This window comes from Pleurodeles waltl, chromosome 1_2 (genome assembly GCF_031143425.1).
Source record: "Pleurodeles waltl isolate 20211129_DDA chromosome 1_2, aPleWal1.hap1.20221129, whole genome shotgun sequence".
NCBI lineage: Eukaryota > Metazoa > Chordata > Amphibia > Caudata > Salamandridae > Pleurodeles > Pleurodeles waltl.
This window is the reverse complement of record NC_090437.1, coordinates 1,313,316,542-1,313,336,161: the sequence shown is the minus strand read 5'-3', so window position 1 is coordinate 1,313,336,161 and position 19,620 is coordinate 1,313,316,542. Positions and strand designations below refer to the sequence as shown.

At 50.7% G+C, this 19,620-nt stretch overlaps 1 long non-coding RNA gene across 2 annotated transcripts in view; it reads right to left on the bottom strand.

Moving 5' to 3' along the window:
• Nucleotides 1–732: 732 nt before the first annotated feature.
• The window catches only part of LOC138296259 (uncharacterized), a 65,350-nt gene continuing 46,462 nt past the window's right edge, over nucleotides 733–19,620 (bottom strand). For both annotated transcript variants that reach the window (XR_011203799.1, XR_011203800.1), the window contains one exon: nucleotides 733–943. This is a non-coding gene — a long non-coding RNA (uncharacterized lncRNA). The remainder of the gene's footprint in view (nucleotides 944–19,620) is intronic.

Sequence of the window (19,620 nt, the reverse complement as noted above, 5' to 3'; positions counted from 1 at the left end):
GGGACAGGGAGAGGAGCTCAGGAGGCAAGAAATATGAGGACTACGCAAATACCCCAGAAATGTGGAATGGGAAGCACTATTACTTGACTTGCACACATTCAAGAGTTGGTGGCCCGTACTTAAACCTACCCTGGCGGGGACATAACCCCCTCCTCCCCCATCCCCTTTTATCCACATTCCCACACCTCCATCATAACCCCTTCCAGCCTGTCCATGGGTGAGCGACAACACCCTTCTGTTACACCCTTTGATGTCCCCGAATAGCTTCCTAGTGGCCATTATAGCTTCATGGATGTCACTGTTGATTTTCAATGTTTGCAGTACCTGCTTGAGATAGGAAGATTGAATAGCACTTATGGTAATGGCAGAATGTGAGTTAACATCAACACATGACTTGTTTTTTCCAATGTTGCTGTTTAAGGACTGAACCAAGGACTCCTGCTGATACTGATGTGAAACTATTTTATTAATGACGATGTAGCTGGATTGCGGATTTTACTAATGATAATGTAACTTTCATAGATGTAATTTATTCAAGATTGTGATATTGAAAATGCAATTTAAAACTGGTTAAAAAAAAAGTTATTGGAGATGCAGTTGGGTAGTTAGCTTTCACTAAAAAATACTAATGGTAGGTCAGCACTAATGAGGGACACATTAGCAAAGCACATTTACTTTTGATAATTATTGAAATTATGAACTATGATTCAATCTCAAGACCGGAGCCATGGATTATGCATTTCCTTTGTCCATTTTATTAATCAGCAGCCTTTACAATTAGAAAAAAAAACCTTTATTTCACAGAAATCTTAGGGAAGGGGTATTCCACATAACCTATCAAACTCTAAATTCATAACATAGTCCATGTTTATGTCCCCTCTTTCTTCGTGAGATAAAAATGGTCAGTTCCTTCTTATTCATTCCCGTTTGGAGCCGTCATTCCCTAGAAGAGAAAATACACCTTGTAACTATTCCATGCAGAACCAATATGACGTTCAAGTGGAGGGCACGCAAATAGCAATGTCACCTTAAATCTCAAATACAGTATTCAAAAGCATGATAATGGCAAAACAGTCATACTACTACCATAGGAAAGTCCCAAATGTATCCTGCATCAACTTTGTCACCGGGTCAACAGAAACCTCTTGCTAAAGCGGGTGTTGTCTTCATGTCCTTAAGCCCTTCACTGCCATGGACATAATGCTATTAAAGAACGAGTTACTTACCTTCGGTAGCGACTTTTCTGGTGGATACATTAGCTTCCTGTGGATTCCTCACCTAATGAATACTCCCATTGCGCCAGCATTCAACGGAAATCTTCTTCCTAGCTTCTGCACGTCGACGAGCAGTTGCCCACGCGATGCCGTCTGACGTCATACAGGCAATAAGAGGTCCTCGCCGACGTGCCGACGTCAGTACCAACATTTTTTACGTGCCTGAGAATAATAGGCCATTGAGATGAAAGAACAATAGTAATATTTAATGATATTCCAAACAAACACATCATTCTGAGAATTCAACCTACCATTTTTTTTTTTAAACAAGTAAATAAATATATTAACTATATATATAGATATAAACATATATACATAATATATACAAATCCTCAAAACCAAGAGGAGCACACTCAAGAATTACTTGGTTAGACCAAACAGGCAACGGGGAGGCGGGTGGGACCGTGAGGAATCCACAGGTAGCTAATGTATCCACCAGAAAAGTCGCTACCGAAGGTAAGTAACTCATTCTTCTGATGGATACAACTACCTGTGGATTCCTCAACTAATGAATAGAGTCCCAAAGCAGTACCGCACTCGGTGGTGGGTGCCTGAATGGTCAAACCAAGAAATCCTGCAGCACTGACCGTGCAAAATGGCCATCCCTTCTGACCTCAGAGTCCAAGCAGTAATGCTTCGCAAAAGTATGAAGGGATGACCAAGTTGCGGCCTTGCAGATGTCGACCACAGGAACACCCCAAGCCAAGGTCGAAGAGGCCGACTTAGCTCTAGTGGAATGAGCTCTTATACCATCAGGAGGATCCTTCTTTGCTAAAGAGCAACACATTTTAATGCAAAGAGCAACCCACCTGGAGAGTGTTCTCTTGTGGACTGCCTTTCCTCTCCTCTTTCCCACGTATCCGATGAAAAGCTGATCCTCCAGCCTGAAATCCTTTGTCCTGTCTATATAAAAGCTTAGCGCCCTCTTTGGGTCCAAGCGGTGTAGTCTCTCTTCTTCCTTTGACGGATGAGGCGGAGGATAAAACGTGGATAGAGTAATTGTCTGGGCCAAATGAAAGGGTGAAACAACCTTCGGAAGGAAAGCAGCCTTCGTCCTCAACACCACCTTATCCCCATAAAAAGATGTATAAGGGGGTTTTACCGATAGAGCCTGCAACTCACTCACTCTCCTTGCAGAGGTAATTGCAACCAGGAAAACCGTTTTAAGAACCAATAATCTTATGGGGCAAGAATGCATAGGCTCAAAAGGGGACCCCCATAAGGAAAGTTAGAACCACAGTCAAATCCCATTGAGCCATAACGAAAGGAGTTGGAGGGATTTTATTCATAAGGCCCTTCAAGAATCTAAGTACTATTGGTGATTTAAATAAAGAAGGCTGGTCTGGAAGACAGAGAAAGGCTGACAACGCAGACAAGTAACCCTTAACAGTAGCCACTGCACAACCCCTCTGTGCTAAAGACAAAGCAAAAGATAAAACATCTGACAAATGAGCACGTAAGGGATCAATCTGCCTCTCTCCACACCAAACCACAAATTTAGACCACCTATTAGCGTAGATAGATTTAGTGGAGTGTCGCCTGGCCGATCAGATAACATCCACTACATCAGGCAGGAGAGAGAAAGAACTCAGGTTGCCCCGTTCAATCTCCAGGCATAAAGGTGCAGGCTCTGGGGGTGGGGGTGTAAAACCTGCCCATGCGACTGCGAGAGGAGGTCTGCCCTGAGAGGGAGACGGAGCGGAGGGCACAGTGAGAGTTGGAGAAGGTCCGAGTACCACACCCTCCTTGGCCAATCCGGAGCAATTAAGATGACTTGAGCCCGGTCTTGGCGAATTTTATTCAACACACAAGGAATCAAGGGTATGGGGGGAAACGCGTAAAGCAACTGGTCACACCAGTTCATCTGAAACGCATCCCCCAAAGCTCCTTGTACCGGATACTGGAGGCTGCAGAATAACGGGCAGTGCGAGTTCTCCCGGATGCAAACAGATCTATCCGAAGAAACCCCCACATCTGGAAGATTAACCGAACTTGATCTGGATGGAGACGCCACTCGTGATCGGCTGAGAAATGGCGACAGATTGTCCGCACGTACGTTCAAGACTCCGGCCAGATGATTTGCTACCAAGCAAATCTGATGGTCCTTTGCCCAGGACCATAGCCGTAGAGCTTCGCTGCAGAGAAGGTACGACCCTACCCCTCCCTGTTTGTTTATATACCACATCGCAGTAGTGTTGAACCGACTGACCAAGAAGGGACGGGAGGAAGGCCTTGAGAGCCAGACGTACAGCCCGTAACTCCAACAGATTGATATGAAACACCTGTTCTACTGGAGACCAAAGTCCCTTGATCTCCAGGTCCCACAGATGAGCTCCCCACCCTAGAGTGGAAGCATCCGTTATTACTGTGGCCACAGGCGTAGCTTGCGAGAACGGCCTTCCTCTGGAAAGATTGCCGTCCGCAATCCACCATTTCAAATCCATGACAGCATCTCTGGAGATTCTCACCGAGCCTTCGAGATCCCCTTTGTGTTGAGATCACTGCCTTCGGAGGCACCACTGAAGAGCCCTCATGTGCCAGCGAGCATGCATGACCAACAGTATGCAAGAAGCAAACAGACCGAGCAGACGTAGGACCTTGAGGACTGGAATGACTGCTCCACTTTGAAACATTGGAACCAATGCCTGAATGTCCTGAATCCGCTGAGGCGGAGGAAAGGCTCGGTTCAATGTTGTATCCAGTACTGCCCCTATGAACAGGAGGCGCTGAGAGGGCTCTAGGTGAGATTTGGGCATGTTCACCCAAAAGCCCAGGTCGAACAACAACTGGGTTGTCGACTGCAGGTGATGCAACACGAGCTCCGGAGACCTGGCTTTGATCAACCAGTCGTCTAGATAAGGAAATACTGCTATCCCATTCCTTCTGAGCTCTGCCGCAACCACCGACATCACCTTCGTGAAGACTCGAGGTGCTGAAGTAAGACCAAACGGGAGGACCGCAAACTGATAGTGCTGCGACCCCACCACAAAACGGAGATACTTCCTGTGCGACCTGAGTATCAGGATATGAAAGTAAGCATCCTGCAAGTCGACAGACACCATCCAATCTCCATTGTTCAGTGCCAAAAGCACCTGAGCTAGGGTCAGCATCTTGAACTTTTCCTGTTTGAGGAACCAATTCAAGATCCTTAGGTCCAGGATTGGTCTCAAACGACCATCCTTCTTGGGAATCAGGAAGTACCTTGAATAACAACCTTGACCCCTTTATTGCTCTGGAACCAACTCCACCGAGCCCTTTGAAAGGAGGACTTGAACCTCCTGTTCCAACAACAGGAGGTGTTCTTCTGAACAAGAAGATGGGCGGGGCGGAAAGTCCCAAAAGGGAAGGGTGTAGCCTTTTCTCACAATGCTGGTAACCCAGGAGTCTGAAGTTATGACCTCCCACTTGTGGAGAAAATTCAGTAACCTCCCCCCTACAGGAGTGGAGTGAGTGGGAATTGGTGGAAGCCTAAGGCTTCTTCCCCTGCTGCACCCCTCCAGAGGAAGAGGAAAAGGCAGAGTGCTGCTGAGAGGCTCCCCTGGTACGGACCCTACCCCTCCCTCTAAAAGATCTATAGGAGAGAGCAGAGGTAGGCTTCTGGAATTTCCCTCGAAAGGAGGAGGAGGAGGAGGAGGAGGAGGAGGAGGAGGAGGAGGAGCCACAATCAAATCCTCCTAAAAAATCTGGAGGAGGCAGAAGAAGTGGCTTGCAAGCCCAGCGACTTGGCCGTGGCCCTGCTCTCCTTGAACCTCTCTAAGGCCGAATCCGCCTTGGCACCAAAGAGCTTGTTCCCAACAAAAGGAAGGTCCAGTAGGGTCGACTGCACATCAGAGGAAAATCATGAGTTACGAAGCCAAGCCTGCCTCCTCGTAACTACAGCAGTGCCCATTGCCCTAGCAATGGAGTCAGTTGTATCCAACCCAGATTGGATAACCAGAGTTGCAGCTGCCTGAGCGTCCAATACTAGATTTAACAGCCCCTGAGGGACCTCCGTATGCGTTGATGCCATCTCGTCCATCAGGGCATAAATGTATCTTCCTAAAATACATGTAGCATTGGTGGACTTCAATGCCGTGCTACATGAAGAGAACACCTTTTTGGGTGCCATGTCCATCTTCTTGGAGTCTTTATCCGAGGGCACAGATGGAAAAGAGCCAGGAGCAGACCTTGCCGAGCAGGAAGCCTGGACCACCAAGTTTTCAGGTGTTGGATGTCTGGTAAGAAAACCAGGGTCAGCCGGTGCAGCCCGATACCTCCTAGCCACAGATCTATTGACAGCTGAAGACAACCCCGGCTTCTTCCAGACTTCCAAAACAGGGTCCAGCAAAGCCTCATTGAACGGCAAAAGTGGTTCTGCCGATGTAGAGGCCAGGTGCAACACCTCTGTCAACAAATTCTGCTTGGCTTCAGTTACCGGCAAAGGAAGATCCAAGAAGCTAGCTGCCTTCCTGATAACAATAAAAAGTGGCCACCTCTTCTGTATACTCCCCAGGAGATGACAAGTCCCACTCGGGGGAAGTATCTAGGCCACTAGCAGTGTCCAGCCCATGGAGACCCTCACGAGAGTCCTCAATCTCTCCTTCCTCCATGTTTTGTCTCTGGTACTCCTGCTCTTCAAGGAGGTGGAGAGCAAGCCTCCTCGAGTGCAGCCTCTCCTCTATCCTCGGCGTCGACATGGCGTCAGCTGATGTTGAAGAACGACGCCGATCGAGGAGTCGCATGGAGAGAAGACTGCTTCGGAGTTGCAGGAGGTCTAGACGGCGCCACTGGTTGAAACATCGAAGCCACCGGAGCCAAAGTCTCAGGAGCCACCGGAGCCGATACCGGCGCCGAGCCCACGTTCCCCAGGGGGAGAAAGGGCATAAAGGGTGCCGGTTGAAGCGGAGCCGGAGCACCCATGTTGAAGGCCAAAGGGCCCGAAGGACCAGCCGGTCCACCACCTGGAGCCATCTGCTGGAAGATGGAAAACATTGCATTTAAAAATGCGGTACTATCAGCTCCAGGGGCCGGGAAAGCCGGGTACTGGGGTGCCTGGTTCGAAGGCGACACCGACCTCGACGTCTGCAACGACGGAGAAAATATTTGAGGCTGTGGAACCTCAAACACTGAAGGTGGTTGGCCCGATGACCCGGGCGAAGTCGTTGAGGCTGGAGAAGGCAACGGCGTCGACGGATGGGGAGTGACAGTGGGACTGACCTCCCAAGTCTTCAGACGTCGAGTTGATAGTGACCTCGACCTCTCTTTACTCGACCGGCGCCGTGATTCTCGATGACGCCGGGAGTCCCGATGACGCCGATGAGACTTTGGTCACGAGGATTTTCGATGACATCTCTTTTCCTTCATTTTCGACTTCGCCAGAAAAAGCTTAGCCTCGCGCTCTTTCAGGGCCTTAGGATTCATATGTTGACACGAATCGCACTTGTCAACATCATGATCGGAACTAAGACACCACAAACAGTCTTAGTTAGTTACCGACATTTTGCCCCCACACTCACGGCAGGGCTTGAATCCTGACTTTCTTTGCGACATTGTAATCTCAAAGAAAAAAATAGATCCAAAAAACACACTCACTGTCGAACAGCAACAGTAGCTCCCTCTAAGATAACCGTTTCGAATGGCACGGAAAAAAGTGAACTGACGTCGGCGAGGACCTCTTATTGCCTGTATGACGTCAGACAGCGTCGCGTGGGCAACTGTGACGTCCTCGTCGACGTGCAGAAGCTAGGAAGAAGATTTCCGTCGAACGCTGGCGCAATGGGAGTATTCATTAGGTGAGGAATCCACAGGTAGTTGTATCCATCAGAAATAGGCTGATCTGCCCCCAGGGAGGGCAGAAGCCATTAGGCACCAGGGATGCTTTTATTTATATTGAGAACAGGAGTGACCCCTTAGGCAAGGGTTGTTCCCCCCTCAAGCAATTTTTTTAAAAGATCATTTCTGCCCCCCCCCACCTCCCCAGGGGGCAGATTGGCCTTTATTAATTAGGCCGATCTGCCCCTTTTGGCAGGGGGTGGGGTGCAGAAGCCACTAGAAACCAGGGTTTTTTATTTAATTTTTTTAAACCTTTATACTGATAAGGGGTGCGACCCCTTATGCAAGCTCACAAATGGCCTAAAGTATAAATTACTTACCTTCGGTAATGAAATATCTGGTAGAGACATATTCTAGTTGCAGATTCCTTACCTTAGAATTTCCCCCCAGGCGTTAGACTGTATCTGGAGATTTTGCTGCGAGCAATACCCTTGGGCGTCTGTAGGTGGCGTTGTTCGACTCCGCAGGCATCGACTGATGCCTTGATGACGTCTGGAGTAGTACACTGACGCCGCCCTCCCGCAGTGATGTCAGTTTCTTTTAACGACTTTCCACGCCAGAGCGCAGAGCCGCTAAGAACACTGAGATTGGTGTGACAGAGCTAAGGACCTGAAAGGGTGGAACACCTGTCCCCAGAAATAATTTCGCAAAGCGGGGAGGATGGGCGGGCGGTAAGGAAGCTGCAACTAGAATGTGTCTCCCACCAGATATTTCGAATACCGAAGGCAACTAACCTGTACATCTGATAGAGACTTCTAGTTGCAGATTCCTTACCTTAGAATTGATACCCAAGCAATGCCATCCTATGTGGTGGGCTGCGAACAAAGATCATACTAGAAAGTCTTGCAGGACTGAACGACCAAAGTAGCCGCCTCGACGGACCTGACTATCCAGGCAGTAATGCTTATCAAACGTGTGCAGGTATGCCCATGTAGCTGCCCGACAGATATCCAGGACAGGAACTCCGCGTGCTAACGCAGTGGAAGCCGCAATTTCTCTGTTGGAATGAGAACGCAAGCCTTCAGGAGGTTGCTTTTTAGCCAAAGTGTAGCACATTTTGATGCAAAGAAGCACCCATCGAGAGATGATATGCTTTTGCACCGCCTTCCCTTTCTTAGCACCCACATAGCCAAAGAGTTGATTGTCCACCTGGAAATCTTTAGTACAATGGAGGTAGAACACCAACACTCTTTTTGGGTCCAGACAGTGGAGTCTCTCCCCTTCTCATGGGAAGGGTGTGGGAGTGTGTAGAAGGTAGGCAAAGTGATGGACTGGCCTACATAAAATGGTGTAAATACCTTAGGAAGGAATGAAGCTCTAATGCGTAACACCACTTTGTCAGGGTGTACAGACAAGTTTGGAGGCATTGAAGAAAGCACCTGGAGCTCACTCACCCTGCAAGCAGAGGTGATAGCGACAAAGAAAGACAGTTTGAATGTGAGGATCCGCAAGGGACAATTATGCATTGGCTCAAAGGGGGTACACATTAAATAAGTAAGTACAAGATTAAGATCCCACTGAGGCATAATAAATGGAGTGGGAGATAATTAAGTGGGTGAGCCCTTTTAAGAACCTACTGACAATAGGAGATTTAAAGAGTGAGGGCTGATCAGGTAACCTTTAAGGGTGCCCAAAGCAGAGCCCTGCTGGACTAAATAATGAACAGAAGAACCTCTGACAGAGGGGCACAAATGTGATCAACAGATTTGTTGGTACACCATGCCACAAGATTTATTCCAACGACAGGCATATACAGTTTTAGTCGATGGATGCCTGGCTGGCAAGAAACATTGCAGACTTTGGGTGGAAGGGCAAATGCATTCAACTGTTGCAGCTCAATCTCCACGCATGAAGGTGGAGGTTGGACAGGTGCCGGTGGAGAACCGTCTCCTGCTGCTGTGACAGAAGATCCGCCCAAAGAGGCAGTCTGAGTGGAGGATGGATGGACATGCTCAATAGCTCTGGATACCACACTCTTCAAGCCCAGTCCGGAGCCACCAAGATAACTTGGGCCCGGTCGTACTTGATTTTCTTGAGAACTCTGGGTAGAAGAGGGCTAGACGGGAAGGCGTACAGGAGGCTGGAGCTCCACTCGAGATGAAAAGCGTCTCCGAGCAAGTGCAGTCTTCAAAAATTCCAACGTGCAAAACAGCTGACATTGCGTGTTCTCTGCGGAGGCAAACAGATCTAACCAAGGCTCTCCCCACTTGAGGCCTTGCGTCACCTCCAGATAGAGACGCCATTCGTGATCGACTGTGTGTCGGTGGCTGAGTTGGTCTGCTCTGGCGTTGAGAGCCTGCCAGATGTTCAACCATCAGCGTAATGCCCTGATATTCCAGCCATGTCCAGAGGCGTAGTGCTTCCTGACAAAGGGTCCAGGACCCTACCCAGAGTTGTCTGTTGGAGTACCACATGGCGGTAGTGTTGTCTGTGAACACCTGCACCACTTTCCCTTAGAGGGGGAAGGAATGTTTTTGACCTAAGCCTGATTGCCCGGAGCTCCAGCATTTTTATGTGGAGCCCGACTCCGCCGGAAACCAGAGGCCTCTGATCTCTGCTTCTCCCATGTGGCCACACCAACCCACAAGTGACGCATCTGTCACTATAGAGAGATCTGGTTGGGGAAGCGAGAGGGATCTGCTGTTGACACAATTTGGATTCTAAAGCCACCACTGCAGGTCTTTCGCAGTCCCTTCCGAGATATGGACCATGTCTGAGCGATTTCCCTGATGCTGCGCCCACTGGAACTTTAGGTCCCACTGCAGAGTGCGCATATGCCATCTGGCATGTGTACTAGCAGGAGACAGGAGGCCATGAGGCCCAGCAGGCTCACACTCACCGAAACCCAAGACCGAGGCTGAAAGAAAGATCTGAATCATAGCCTGAAGGTCTTGGACTCGCTTGTCTGGAGAATAAGCGAGAAATCGCACTGTATCCAGAACAGCTCCAATGAAAGTGAGCGTCTGAGAGGGAGTCAGGTGTGACTTCAGCACGTTTATAGTGAACCCCAGCTTGTGCAGGAGGTTCGCCGTAGTCTGAAGGTGAGAGACGACTGTCTGGGGAGAAGGCGCCTTCAACAGTCAGTCATTGAGGTAGAGGAAAACTGAGACCCCTAACCTGCACAGATGAGCTGCAACCACCGCCATCATTTTTGTGGACACCAGAGGGGCGGTGGTAAGGCCGAAAAGGAGCATGGTAAACTGAAAGTGCTCGTGACCTACCATGAATCGTAGTTAACGTCTGTGGGCAGGCAGGATGGGGATGTGAAAATAAGCGTCCTGCAAGTCCAACGCTACCATCCAGTCTCGTGGGTCTAAGGCAGAAAGAACCTGAGCCAGGGTGACCATTTTTAATTGCTCCTTCTTGAGGAAGTAGTTCAGGACCTGAAAGTCTAGGATTGGATGTAAGCCCTTGTCCTTCGTTGGTATAAGAAAGTAGCAGGAATAACAACCACGACCCACTTCTGGCACAGGGACTCTTTCTATAGCTCCCTTGGCCAAGAGAGCCATGACTTCCTGGTGGAGAAGCACAAAATGATCCTCCGGAAGATGATGGGAGGATGGTGGCATGTGTGGTGCTGCAGATTCCAAAGGAGGGTGGGGAGGAGTAGCCATTCCGAATGATCTGCAAAACCCACCCATCAGTGGTGATAAGTTCCCAGAGGGGCAGGTGATGGCGGATCCTGCCCCTAACTGGGTAGGAGTGCCGGGACTAGGAGGGTTTGGAGACTGCAGCGGGGAGGGGGGGGGGCAGAGGTGGAATGGACAGACCTATGGTTCCCTGTCTCACAGCCACGTGGAATTCCGCGACCTCGGCCATGCACAGGCTGCCCAGCGTGCGTGGCACGATGGCTGGGTTGAGGACATGACAGGGTGCCCCTTTACGTGTTCCACGAAATGGATGAAAAGCTGAATGCGGTGGGCGAGTGGCGGAGGAAAGACCAAGGGTCCGAGCCGTAGACTGGGAATCATTGAATCTCTCCAAGGCAGAGTCCGCTTTGTCTCCAAAGAGACGGGTGCCATCAAAGGGCATGTCCATGAGTGACTGTTTGACATCCCCCGAGAAGCCACAAGTGCGTAACCAGGCATGGCGCCGTAAGACCACTGTTGTTGCAACCGATCTGCCCAGAAAGTCTCTCGTATCCCGCCCACTTTTCTGCATCTCTCCCATCTTTCACTGCTTGGGAGACGATAGCACGGGCCTCCTCCGGTATCTGCGGCAGGACTTGCGCAACTGTAACCCACAGGGAGTGGGTATAACGTCACAAAAAACATGCAGTGTTCACAGACCGCAGTGCGAGGCTGCAGGAAGAAAACAACTTCTTGGCAAATTGTTCCAGCCTTTTGGATTCACTATCCTGGGGTACGGAAGGGAATGCGCCTGAAGAAGTGGAAGCCTGGATAACACGACTCTCAGGAGTGGGGTGTTGGGACAGGAATTTTGTGTCAGTCGGTGCAGGCCAATGGCGGCTAGCAAGAGTCCTGTTCACAGGAGCCCCTGTGTTGGGTTTGGACCATGTACCCAAAAGGACATCGGTAAGGGCCTCATTGAATGAGAGAAGGGGTTCTGAAGTAGAAGCCCCAGGCTGAAGCACCTCAGTCAGGAGATTAGACCTGACTTCCACAGTAGGTAGCTCAAGGCTGAGGACCTCAGCTGCCCTACTGACCACCATACTGTAAGTTGCTTCCTCCGCCGTAGCCACACTAGGAGGAGACAGCATGCCAGCGTCAGGAGAAGTATCCAGACCACTGGCTTCACCCAAATCCTGTTCCCAGTCCACAGCATGGTCATCCTGGTATTCATAATGGTCCAGGGATCCATCCAATTCCTCCCCATAGGAAAAAGGGTCCGAATCAGACCTTGGGTGAATAGGCCCCACTGAAGCCGATGGTGCAGTCGACTGATGCCTCTCCGAGTCGTCTGGGATAAATTCTTGTTCTCCTCCAGGGGAACCCACAAACTATGGGTACCTCTCGAATCCCTATGAAGTTGGCAAAAATATAAATAAAAATACGTATTTTTTTTTAAAAAAAACTTCTTAGCCAAAGCGTAGCACTTTTTGATGCAAAGAAGCACCCATCGTGAGATGTTACACTTCTGCACCGCCTTCCCTTTCTTCGTCTATTCACACCCATGCCGATCCTGGTATGACCAGACAGACAACTGGGAGGCGGGAGGGACCGTGAGGAATCCACAGGTAGCTAATATATCCACCAGGAAAAGCGTTACCGAAGGTAAGTAACTTGCTCTTCTGATGGATACAACTACCTGTGGATTCCTCACCTAATGAATATAGTGCCAAAGCAGTACCACCTCGGAGGGTGTCTGTCTGGTCAAACCAGGAAATCCTGCAGCACCGACCGCGCAAAATTGCCATCCATTCCCACCTCTGCATCCAAACAATAATGCTTCACAAAGGTGTAGAGGGAAGACCAAGTCACAGCCTTGCAGATGTCCACCATCAGAACACCTCTGGCCAAAGCCGATGAGGTTGACTTGGCCCTGGTGGAATGAGCCCTGATCCCCTCAGGAGGATCCTTCTTTGCCAATGAGTAACATATTTTAATACAAAGAACGGCCCACCTGGAGATCGCTCTCTTGTGGACGGCCTTCCCCTTCCTCACGTATCCAATAAAGAGTTGTTCATCCAACCGGAACTCTCTCGTCCTGTCGACATAAAAACTGAGAGCCCTCTTAGGGTCCAGACGATGGAGTCTTTCCTCCTCCTTAGATGGATGAGGAGGAGGGTAGAACGTCAAGAGAGTTATTGATTGTCCCAAGTGAAATGGAGACACCACCTTGGGGAGGAAAGCCACCCTGGTCCTCAAAACCACCTAATCCTTATAAAAAGTGGTGAAAGGCGGGTGAGCAGAAAGAGCCTGCAGTTTGCTAACACGTCTAGCCGAAGTGATGGCCACCGTTTTGAAAAACAAATATCCTAATGGGCAGCAAGGAAGTCAACACCAAATTCAAGTCCCACTGCGGCATAATAAAAGGCCTGGGAGGAAATTAGTAAGCCCCCTCAAAAATCGAACAACCAAAGGAGATCTGAATAGGGAGGGCTGATCTGGAAGATATAAAAAAAGTCGAAAGGGCCGAAAGATAGCCCTTAACCGTGGGCAAAGCACAACCACGCTGAGCCAATGACAACGCGAACAACAAAACATCAGAAAGATGGGCACTTAAGGGATACATTTTCTTCTCCCCACACCAACGAACAAAATTATCCCACCTACTTGCATAGACCAACTTGGTGGAGTGTCGTCTGGCTGATAAAAGAACGTCCACCACCTTCGTTGGGAGAGAAAAGGAACTCCGGTTGCCCCGTTCGATCGCCAGGCATGAAGCTGCAGGCTTTGGAGGTGGTGTGTCGAACCTGCCCCTGCGAAAGGAGGTCTGCCCTGAGAGGGAGACGGAGCGGAGGGTACAGTGAGTCGGAGAAGGTCTGCATACCACACCCTTCATGGCCAATCCAGAGCTTTCAGAATGACTTGGGCCCGGTCTTGCCGAATCTTCCTCAAAACCCGAGGAATCAAGGGTATGGGAGGAAACGCGTAAAGCAACTGGTCGCACCAGGACATCTGAAACGCGCCCCCCAACGCTCCTTGCATCGGATACTGGAGGCTGCATAACGACTGACAATGCGCATTCTCGAGTGGCAAAGAGGTCTATTCAGGGAAAAAAAAACATCCGAAAGATGTAAAGAACTAGATCCGGATGCAGACACCACTCGTGATTGTCCGAGAAGAAGCGACTGAGCTTGTCCGCATGTACGTTTAGGACCCCGGCCAAATGGTTTGCCACTACACAAAGCCGATGGTCCCGCACCCGGGACCAGAGTCGCAGAGCCTCTCTGCAAAGAAGGTACGACCCTACACCCCCGTTTGTTGATATACCAAATCGCAGTTGTGTTGTCTATCAGAATCTGAACTGACTGACCGCAAAGGGAAGGGAGGAAGGCCTTGAGGGCCAAACGAATCGCCCGTAGTTCCAGCAGATTAATATGAAACCTCTGCTCTACTGGAGACCAACGATCCTTGATCTCCAGATCCTCCAGATGAGCTCCCCACCCTACGGTGGAGGCATCCGTTATCACTGTGGCCACCAGAGTTGGCTGCGAGAACGGCTTCTCTTGAGAAAGGTTGCCTTCCACAGCCCACCATCGGAGATCCGCTGCAGTGTCTCTGGAGACCCTCATCGATTCCCCGAGATCTCCTCTGTGCTGAAGCCACTCCTTGCGGAAGCACCACTGAAGAGCCCTCATATGCCAGTGTGCATGCGTGACCAACAAAATGCAAGAAGCGAACAGACCGAGCAAACAAAGGACCTTGAGGACCGGAACTACTGCTCCTTCTTGAAACATTGGAACCAGCGCCTGAATGTCCCGTATCCGCTGTGGCAGAGGAAAGGCTCGATTCAATGTTGTGTCCAGTACTGCCCCTATGAACAGGAGACGTTGAGAGGGCTCTAGGTGAGACTTGGGCACATTTATTGAAAAACACAGACTGAACAACAACTGGGTTGTCAGCTGCAGATGACGCAGCACAAGCCCCGGAGACTCAGCTTTGATAAACCAATCGTCCAGGTAAGGGAATACTGCTACTCCCTTTCTCCTGAGGTGTGCTGCAACAACTGCAATCACCTTCGTGAAGACCCGTGGTGCGGAAGTAAGACCAAAAGGAAGGACCGCAAACTGGTAGTGCTGCGATCCTACCACAAACCGGAGATACTTCCTGTGCGACTTGAGAATGGGAATGTGAAAATAAGCATCCTGCAAGCCGACCGACACCATCCAATCCTCCTTGTCCAACACCAAAAGCACCTGTGATAGAGTCAGCATTTTTAATTTCTCCTGTTTGAGGAACCAATTCAAAATCCTCAGGTCCAAAATAGGCCTCAGATGACCATCCTTCTTGGGGATCAGGAAGTACCTGGAATAACACCCCTGACCCCTTTCTTACTCTGGAACCAACCCCACTGCACCTTTCAATAATAGGGAGAGACCCTCCTGTTGTAACAGCAAGAGATGATCTTCTGAACAAAAAGGAAAGACGGGGAGGGAAGTGAGGCGGGATCTCCCGAAAGGGAAGGGCGTAACCTCTTCTCACCAAACTGATGAAGTCTGTTGTTATAGACTCCCATATGGGAAGAAAGAGTGAAAGCCTCCACCTACCGGAGAGGTATAAGAAACAATGGTGAGAGGACTAGGGCTTCTTTCCTTGAGGTAACCCTCCAGCGGAAGAGGAAGGGTGCTGCTGCTGGGTGGCACCTCTTGTGCGGACTCTACCCCGCCCCCTGTATGAGCGATAAGGGAGGCTGGAGGACTGCTGCGATCTCCCACAAAAGGAAGAACCTCTTCCAAAAACATGCAGCCGTCTAAGAGATCGAAATGGGGTAGCAGCAGCCTGCAGACCCAAAGATCTAGCTGTGGCCCTACATTCTTTAAAGCGCTCTAGCGAAGAGTCCGCTTTTGAACCAAACAGTTTTGCCCCATCAAAGGGCAGATCCAGCAACATAGACTGGACGTCTGTCGAAAATCCGGAAGTGCGTAACCACGCATGCCGTCTGGAGGCAACGGAAGTCCCCATGGCTCTTGCAATAGAGTCCGTGGTATCCAGCCCTGTCTGAATAACCTGTGTAGCCGCCACCCGAGCGTCCGAAAGAAGACTACACAAATCCTGGCACATGTCCGGAAGTACAGTCTTCGTCGCATCCATTTTGGCATGGATATACCTGCCCAGAATACATGTTGCATTGGCAATTTTAGAGCCATGCTGCAAAAAGAACACACCTTCCTGGCCGATTGGTCCATCCATTTGGATTCCCGGTCCGAGGGTACTCCCGGAAACGAACCAGGGGCCGACCTCAAAGAGCAGGATGCTTGCACCACCAAGCTCTCTGGTGAAGGGTGTTTGGATAAAAACTCCGGGTCTCCAGGCGCAGATCTATAATGCCTGGCCATCGACCTACTATCAGCCAAAGAAAAAAACAGGCTTCTTCCAAACCTCTTCGATCGGATCCATCAGGGCTTCATTAAATGGTAAAAGAGGATCCACCACGGCTGTAGCAGAATGCAAATCCTCAGTCGAAAGGTTGGTCTTCACCTGCGCCGTCGGTAAAGGAAGATCCAGAAATGCTGCGGCCTTCCTAATAAGATTGGTAAGAGGCTGCCTCCTCTGTATATTCATCAGGGGATGGCAGATCATATTTGAGAGGTTTCAAGACCACTTGCTGTGTCCATCCCAGGGATATCACCCTGGGGGTCAGTGATCTCCCCTTCTTCGAGGAATTGCTGCTGATATTCCCCTCTAAAAGTCTAAGGGGGTCATTCTGACCCTGGCGGCCGGTGGCCGCCAGGGCCACCGACCACGGGAGCACCGCCAACAGGCTGGCGGTGCTCCAACGAGCATTCTGACTGCGGCGGTTCAGCCGCGGTCAGAAGCGGAAAGTCAGCGGTCTCCCGCTGACTTTCCGCTGCTCGTTTGAATCCTCCATGGCTGCGGAGCGCGCTCCGCAGCCATGAGGATTCTGACCCCCCCTACCGCCATCCTGTTCATGGCGGGAAAGCCGCCATGAACAAGATGGCGGTAGGGGGGGTCGCGGGCCCCTGGGGGCCCCTGCCGTGCCCATGCCAATGGCATGGGCACGGCAGGGGCCCCCGTAAGAGGGCCCCGCAAAGTATTTCAGTGTCTGCCTTGCAGACACTGAAATACGCGACGGGTGCCACTGCACCCGTCGCACCTTCCCACTCCGCCGGCTCGATTACGAGCCGGCATCCTCGTGGGAAGGGAGTTTTTCCCTGGGCTGGCGGGCGGTCTTTTGGAGACCGCCCGCCAGCCCAGGGAAAAACTCATAATACCCTCTGCGGTCTTCTGACCGCGGAGCGGTATAATGGGGGCGGAATTCTGGCGGGCGGCCTCCGCCGCCCGCCAGAATCAGAATCACCCCCTAAGTCATGGAGCAGAGCAACGTCGGTGAATGGCGCCGGGAAGGCATCATGACAGGTTCTCCGGATCCACCGACGCCGCAGATGGATCCATAAGCGCCATGGAGAAGGCACCCGCATCCGATGCCGACATCCGACCCCATCACCTCCAACACCAGCATCAAAGGTCTCTCCCTCGACGTCGAGGGCTGCACTGTCGGCAGAGGGGCCTGACTTGAATCTCCAGCCAAACAAAATGGTATAAACGGCATCGGTTTATATGGAGCTGGAACGAGATTGAAAGCCAGGGGACCAGTGGGGCCAGCTGGCGCACCACCTCCCGGAGCCATATTTTGAAAAATCTGGAACATGGCATTAAGGAATGCCGCAGGATCCGTACCCGGAGCCGGGAACGAAGGATTAGCCTGTGGAGCCGGTGCCGGGCTGGACTCTTCAGGTTCAGGATGCACCGGCGAAGCCAGATGACTGAGGATCCACAACTTCAAAGACTGACGGGCCGGGGACGTTTGCGGCGTCGCAGGTTGAGGGGGACACAGTCGGACTCACTTCCCAAGACCTTTGGTGCCGGGACGATGGAGACCTCGACCGACTTCTGGACTGACGTCGGGAGTCACGATGACGTCACTTCTTATGGGATGACTTTCCAGAAGAGGACCGATGGTGCTGCTTCCTCTCCTTCTTGGACCTTGCCAAGAAAAGCTTTGCCTCGCGTTCCTTCAATGCCTTCGTATTCATCTTTTGGCAGGATCCGCCTTCTTGGAAGTCGTGATCGGAACTGAGGCACCAAAGACAATCGTTGTGCGGATCAGTCACAGACATGCAACCTCCACATTCCCTGCAAGGCTTCAACCCCGACTTTTTCGGAGCCGACATCCTGGAAATACATACCTTCCGAAGAGCTAATGATACAGGTAACAGAAAAGGGTCGGTGGAGGAAATCAAGAGACTTGTTTCTACACCATGACACAAATTGATGCCGACAAGCGTATACCATTTTGGTGGAGGGACTCCTGGTTGCCAAGACAAACTCACAGACTTCGTGTGGAAGGTCAAAAGCCGTCAACTGCCGCCGCTCTATTGCCACATGGAAAGCGAAGATTGGACAGCTTCAGATGGAGAACCATCCCCTGCTGCTGCACCAGAAGTGCCTCCCTAATTTGCAGTCTGACTGGAAGATCGGTGGCCATGCTCAATAGCTCTGGATACCGTACTCTCCGTGCCCAGTCTGGAGCCACAAAGATTACTTGGGCCAGAAGTGGTATTGGCAGGAAGGCGTAAAGGAAGCCCGAGATCCACTCAAGACTAAAAGCGTTGCAGAGCGAGTGCAGTCATGAAAACTTCAACATGCAAAACAGCTGACATTGAGTGCTCTCTACAGAGCCGAACAGATAACCAAAGCTCTCCCCATTTGTGAAAGAGACCTTGCACCTTTTCTAGATGTAGACGCCATTCTAGATCGACTGACTCAATGACTGCATTTGTCTGCTCTGACGCTTGGGGATCACACCAGATGTTGAACCACCAGCGATATGCCCTGATGTGCCAGCCATGTCCGGAATCACAGAGCCTCTTTATAAAGTGTCCAGGACCCTACTCCACCCTGTTTGTTGCAGTACCACATGCCAGTAGTGCCGTCTGTGAACACTTGCACTACTTTCCCTTTGAGAGAGGTATTTCAATGCAAGCGTGATTCCCTGGAGCTCCAGAAGGTTGATGTTGGGCCCAGAATCCGCATGAGACCAGAGGCCTATGATCTACGCCTCTCCTATGTGGCCGCCCAATCCCAGTAGTGAGGCATCTGTCACTACTGAGATATCTGGTTGGGGGAAGCAAGAGATCCAGATTCCAAAGCCACCACAGCAGATCTTTCACAGTCCCCTCCGAGATCTAGACCATGTCGGAGAGATTACACTGATGCTGTGCCCACTGGAACTTAAGTCGCATTGAAAAGCCCGCATATGCCATCTGGCATGTGTCACTAGCAGGATGCAGGACGCCATGAGGCCCTGCAGCCTCTGAGTTGTTTTCACCGAAAGCCAGGATAGAGGCTGAAACATCAGAATCATAGCATGAATATTCTTGATTCGCTTTTTGGGAGGATAGGTCCGAAACTGCACTGTGTCCAGAACAGCCCAGATTAAACGGAGCATCTGAAAGGAAGTCAAGTGAGACTTTGGCATGTTTATAGTGAACCTCAATGTATGCAGGAGGTTAGCCTTAGTCTGAAGGTGGGAGACAACTTTCTGGGGCGTGTCTGCCTTCAATAGCCAGTCATCGAGATAGGGGAAGACCGAAACCCCTAACCTGCACAGATGAGCTGCAGCCATCACTTTCGTGAACACCCGAGGGGTGCTGGTAAGGCCCAAAGGGATCACAGTAAATTGAAAGTGCTCGTGATCTACTAGGAATCGTAGACAGTACCCATGGGCAGGCAGGATGGGAATATGGAAACAAGCACCCTGCAAGTATAACGCTACCATCCAGTCTCCTGGGTCTAAGGCAGACAAGACTTGAGCCAGAGTGATCATTTTGAACTTCTTCTTGCAGAACAGAATGAGGGCCCGAAGGTCTAGGATAGGACATAAGTCT